General features: G+C 35.3%; 2 pseudogenes; both read right to left on the bottom strand.

The window, feature by feature from the left end:
• Window positions 1-2,193: 2,193 nt before the first annotated feature.
• LOC148943036 (uncharacterized) lies at window positions 2,194-2,791 on the bottom strand (annotated as a pseudogene).
• Window positions 2,792-4,061: 1,270 nt separating this feature from the next.
• LOC148943035 (GPI mannosyltransferase 1-like) lies at window positions 4,062-6,238 on the bottom strand (annotated as a pseudogene).
• Between the last annotated feature and the right edge of the window lie 224 nt (window positions 6,239-6,462).

The raw sequence follows: 6,462 nt of genomic DNA, 5'->3' as shown, positions 1-6,462 counted from the left end.
AGCTCATATCTGCAAAAATTTGCAACTTTGTATTTTTTGCCAGAAGAAAAATATACGAATATAGAAGTTAGTTACGTAAGTTAGTTTGTAAAGACATCCATTTAGCAAAAGAAAAGTAAAATTTTTATGCAAATAAAAGCTGCATTAACTATAAAACGATCAGAAATTAAATAAAAAAAAACAAGTTTTTTAAACTGAAAGTAAGGAGCGACATTAAAACTTAAAACGAACAGAAATTATTCCGTACATTGAAGGGGCTGTCCCCTCCTCAACGCCTCGCTCTTTACGCTAAAGTTTGACTCTGTCTCACAACTTTATTTTTTAAAACAATAAAAAACTTTAGCGTAAAGAGCGAGGCGTTGAGGAGGGGACAGCCCCTTTCATATACGGAATAATTTCTGTTCGTTTTAAGTTTTAATGTCGCTCCTTACTTTCAGTTTAAAAAACTTGTTTTTTTTTATTTAATACACTTAAAGAAACAATTAGTACGGTTGAGAAACAAATAATTCATACAACAGACATACCAGGCCAAAGCCGTACTCTCGTGCCATGGGCTAAGAAAGATAAGAAAATTTTTACACTTTCACTAAATTATCAAATAAAGGAAATAGAAAAAAATTTAGTTTCTCTTGATAGAGACCTTGCAAGCACATATGACCCTAAACTTCTATCAATAGTACGAGAAACTCGACAAGATATTCAAACTGCTTTGAGTAGCCTCAAAGAGAGACTGGAAAGGGAAAAATTGGGTAGGTTCCGATCTGATGTTAAGAAGCAAAACGCGGAAAAGCTAATTTTGGTGACAAAACTTAAAAAAGCAGCTGAATCATTTGTTGACTACAGGCTACATCGATCAAAATTAAAAAAAAAAAAATTTAGTCGTCACATTTTTTTCTTTCTTATTTCAGTTATTGCAGGTGTTGATTTTTCACTTTTGTGTTTCATTTTCGGACACAAATTTAATAATAACAATAATATTTTATCGTTACCCTAAATACAAGAATTAATACCCTAAAAACAAATTTTTGGTGTATTTTTTATTATTATTTAAAAAAACCCACCTTCATCTCATTCAGTGATGATAACTTTAACAAAAAATTACTTTAAACCTTAAACGTCCCCTACACTCTTTTTTAAAACGATTAAATTGCAGCAGAGCCGGACCCACTTCATACCACCTTATGCAGCAAAAATAAAACAATTTTTATTTAAAACAAATAAAAACAAATAAAAAAATAGAACAGTTTATCAGAAACTTTTCCGTTTACATTCCATGATAGAATCAAAGTTGAACACAGCATTATTACCAAATCCGTTTTAGCAGAGATTGACCTACGAGACACTTGTAGCTATAGCAGGGATGATAAGTAGATTTACATAGTGCACATTTTTTCGGTCTAGAATAGGGATCATTTTTAGAACTAGAGTGTCCTTTTTTGCCACAAACTGAAAAAATAGAAGAATTCTTGCACACGCCAGAAATATGCCCATAGATTTAGCATTTGTAGCGCCTTAGAAGAAAGAATAAAAACTCCGAAATCTGAATTTTCTTGAAATTAGTCATTTGCGGATTTGATATCGCATTGATTAGAACAGTTTTTGACTTGAACTGCAACCTGAACGAACGGGAGCGACCGATTTGCTTGGCAATAGTGCATTTAGGAATTAGGGTTCGTATATCATCATAGAAAATCAACCAGGATGCCTCTAATGATCCCGAAGTAGGCACTACTTTTAATCATGGCCTCGACGTTTGGGCTACCGCTCGCAAGAGCTTGTAGCACAGCTTCTGCATCTGCTTTTGAGGCAGTGACGACACGCCAGTTTACTTTATTCGGCTTTAGCTCGACAATTTTATCACAAGAATTCCCACATACCTTTCTAAGAAATTCGTTTCTGAGAACAGGCTTGTCTAGGTCACGAGGAGGATTTTTCACTATAACTGCATACGATGACTTTTCAGGATCATCTATAGTTGGGGCCAGGGAGGATATATCTGAATTCTTACGATTCATAAAGGCATCTAACCGTTTAAGATCTGGGTCCTTTGTCTAGTAAGAACAGCGGACAGTTCACCATGAACATAGGGGACCTCAGCGGGCTCTGCAATGACAAACATCGGAAGATCAATATTTTTCTTATTGCAGTCCTCAAAGACTCGAATCATTTCAATCACGTTGTCATTTTTTTTTTTCAGAAATATACAATCAGAAGAATGAGAAAAACAAAAACAAGAATACAGCCAACGAAAAAAAATTGTCATGTCCTGATCGCTTCTCTTTTCTATTAATCTAACTACGGTAGACCCCATTCCAATGGAATTGGCAGCATCTAGGGCACGTAACTTGATCCCTTTTATAGTAACTCTCTGGGTTCTCAAGGTTAAAACCATGGCCTGTGAAGCTTTGATCATGCTGTCGAGATTCGACTTAGTCCTATCAACTGATTGTCGGTATTCTAGCTCAGCATCTACATTGAGCCTAATTTCTTCAGGCTTGCGTCGGGCTAAAGAACTTTCCTCCAAAAGACTTGCTCTTTCTTGCTGTCTTCTTCTTTCTTTGATCTCACCATCCATGTTCATCAGATCTGTCCAGTATTTTTGCGTCTTTTTTTTGGTGGCAAAACAATTACGCATATTAGAAGCCGGAATATCCATTCGGTCATATAATCATCTCAATTCAGACACTTTCTGTGAAGTTACACGAGTGGCTGGCAGCTCTGATAGGGTGAATAATCCTCTGAGCTACATATAGAGAGCCTCAAACTTCTGCGCAAAATCCTCAAAATTCATTTTGACATTCTTTATCTAAGGGAAGGAACAGCAAATCTTGTGTTGAAGGTTTAAAAATGAAGGTATGAAGTAATAAGTGAAACTAATTACACATTTTCTGGTATTTTTCTAGTTTTGATTAAAAAATTAAAACTATTGCTCAGATATCATAATTATTTTTTCAGTTTGCACAGTAACTTTAGCGATCCTGAACTGAGAACTTAAACAATCCTGAAGTGAAAACTAAATTAAAATAAATTATATTGACGACGGACAAACGTTTATAAATATTACACTCGGTTATTACTTCTTAAATGAAGTAATAAGTGAAACTAATTACACATTTTTTGGTATTTTTCTAGTTTTGCTTAAAAAATTTAAACTATTGCTCAGACACCATAATTATTTTTGCAGTTTACATAATAACTTTAGCGATCCTGAACTGAGAACTAAAATAAAAAAATGTTCTCAGAAATGTTTGACACAGGTTGACGAAAATGTTTTTTCGTCAACTGGCAACTTCTATAAAAATTATTGTAGAATTTGATTAATTTGTTCGATATGTTTCTCTTCTGTTTCTTACGACAAAAATCAATCCCTTTGTATCTTTTCAGCATATTCTAAACAGTGACCTTGTCAATGTGATTTCTACGATACAAATCATTACTCCTGTATTTGTTTCTTTATTTCCAAGATACTGATTTGATGTAATTATAATTATACTCTTCATTAGCTCTGTATTTGATGTTTCTCAGGACTGATGCAGCCTAGATAGTATTCAGGCAATAAGCCACATCATTTTTGTTTGTCCTTCATATGTTCTGATGATAATTTAATGTAAATTTTGACAATATTCTTCATTATCTCTATGATTGATGTTTCACTGGATTGATGTACAGTTGATTGTATTCAAGCGATAACCTCATCATTTCTGAATTTGATGTAAGAGAAAAGTTACCACAGTTAGCTGAAATACTCTTTTTAAAACTTTGTAGCCAGCCCCTCTTGCCCAAATATTTTAGGAATGAATTTGCATCAAAATTATTAAAGTTATTTCCGTAATACAGATTTGATTTTCCATAACATGAGTAGGAAAAACCAGAAATCTCTTTTTAATTTTTAAAAATCTAAGCAGGTACTCTCCTCCTCTCCCCCCCCCTACCTCCCTAATCTGGGGCCACCGAGAAAGTATCTTCTCAGATTAGAAGTTTCTGGAACCAGTTTTTTTTAAGGTTATTCCAGTAGTCCGTATCAATTTGCAAAATATACTGCAGGAGTACATTTTTTTAGTTCAAGCATAACACCATAAACCCTGGAAAACTCCCCAATGAAAACACTTTGCTTTTCTTCTAATACGTATACTTTCTAATTCATGCGTGGTAACAACCTCATTCAAAGTGACAAAAGAATAAACAATGACAAACATGCCAAATTCAAAACTTACCAGGCTTGAATATCTGTGCGTATAAAAGATTATGCAAAATCCAAAATACAAGAAAACTGAAAAATTGTGTTTTGGATCTGGTCAATATACATGATAAAAATAAGTTTCCTCTAAGAACTCCCATCCATAAAAATTATAATAGGAAGCAGTGAATGAGAGAAAAGTGACATTAGTCATTAGCAGAAACTTTGATTGCCCTCTATTCACTGTTAAAATACAACTTCCCAGCGCAAAGTATATTAGAGGAGAATAAGTGAGAGGATATATCTTAAAGTGGATAGCCAGCCCATGGAAAAAGCCAGCTAACAAAATACTCCTCTCGCTTCAAAAAGTACACACTACACAGCACTACAAAAACGATAACAGACTCAGCGCTTCCTCTTGTGGATATAGCTATAACCACAGGATTGTAAAGCCACATTAACGCACTGATTAGCCGATATTCTGGATACCTCACGGATTTAAAAATAAGCCATGAAATTACTATGTCAAATATAACAAATAAAATCTTTCCACATGCATTACTTATTTACACATTGGCTGTTAGGATTTGTGAAAGCAAGGGGGTATATCGATAAGTCTCCTGTTTGTATGGTCACTCTCCCATTGTAATGTACTTGGCTGCACCTGTGTAAATAACATAATCAATATCCGTATACTTTGGTTCAATATAAATGTCATGGATATAGCTCCATAATATGAGGAGAATGCGCACTAAAAGCCCATAAAATAAATGGATGAGTAACTGATCCTGCTTAAGCAGGCCCCCAAAACCCTCAGGGCAAGGATTATAAGTTATGCCCTGGGGGCATATAAGGTTTTTATTGAAATCTTTGAAATAAAAAATTGAAAAAAAGGCTCACTTGATTTGAAACAGTTGTCTGACATCAGGCTGTCAGTCGCTTCTACTAACTGAATTCCTCGTTTATTGAGGTCATCACCCTCCCGATTCAAAAATTTAGGTTAGCACTGATTCAATTTCCGCCTCTGCTTCCTTCAAGTAGCTTGGACTTGCCTTCGGGACCTCAATTTGAACAACAAGGACATTAACAATACATGTTTTAAGAGTGAGGTTGAGAAAGTCATATGGATGTTATTCTTGAGTTAAGGGTCAATTTGACAAAAAAATGCTTGGTCAGCTTTATTACTCTTTTTTTGCTCCTCCTGTGTTTTTTTTTCTGGTGCCATTATGGAAATTGTTTACCACTTCTGGACGTCATCAAATTCGGTCAGTCTTTTTCAAGTTTTGTAAGTATTTTCTTTCTGTTTCACAAACAAATAAGCCAACATCTGCAGGTACAACTACGCCAACAGCTTTAGGTATAACTAATACAACAGCTCCATGTACAATTGAGGCAGCAGGTGCGGCTCAAAACCCGAGTTGCAGTGGTACCTTGCAACCAAGTAAGTGACGATCAAGTGCAATACTAAGAAGTGCAATGGCCCTCAACTCCTAAAAATAGCGTCAGGAGAAGAAGCACACTATTTAGAAGTAAATAAACGGACTCGAATGAGTCCGTTTATTTTGCGTTGAAAATCAAGAATTTCTCTAGTTGTAGAAAAAGCCGAGACACATAGTCCGAGTGATAGAGAGGCAAATCTGGTATAAGAGCCTTTTAGGATTGGATAAAAAATGATGCTATTTCAATCGTTGATAAATAAATCAATCTATCATCCATACATATGTCATTGCTAGGGTAGATTCAAGGTAAGATAGTCATAGGAATAAGGGATAAAAGATAGGATATATTTTGGATTGATGCGTGCTGGATAATGCCCACTGGACTTCTGGAATTGAATTTACTTGGACTGACAGGCGGTGAATATGTGAAACCTAAGCCTAATAGGGCTAAGCACTTGTAGTCTAAAGGGGGAATACCTTGTCAGAGGATTGACCGATAGCAAACAAATCCCCTGAATTTGCAGGTAAAAAGTGAAATCTACAGTTTTGCAAGTGTTTGGTTATTTGACAAGGGTAAACGGCAGGAGTAAGTAAGAATCTCTTATTGGACAAATACTTGCATGTTACTTTTTGGAAAGCCACCTAAGTGAGCGCCAGGCAAGCAACTTATAGATTCATTATCTTATTAGATGGACCAACAAGTAGCCTGGAATTGCAAGGAAAATAAGCGTCCAAAACCTATGAGGTTTTAGGTTTGTCTGGCCTAGAGTGTAAAGTGAGTGAACCCATTCATAAGCTAAGACAGTTGCGCAAGCGAAAATTTAATTCAATATCGGTTGACAAATA

The sequence above is a fragment of the Artemia sp. Qi Xiang Cuo genome, chromosome 16, assembly GCF_049724085.1.
Source record: "Artemia sp. Qi Xiang Cuo chromosome 16, ASM4972408v1, whole genome shotgun sequence".
Taxonomy (NCBI): domain Eukaryota; kingdom Metazoa; phylum Arthropoda; class Branchiopoda; order Anostraca; family Artemiidae; genus Artemia; species Artemia sp. Qi Xiang Cuo.
This window is presented reverse-complemented; position numbering and strand designations above follow the sequence as displayed.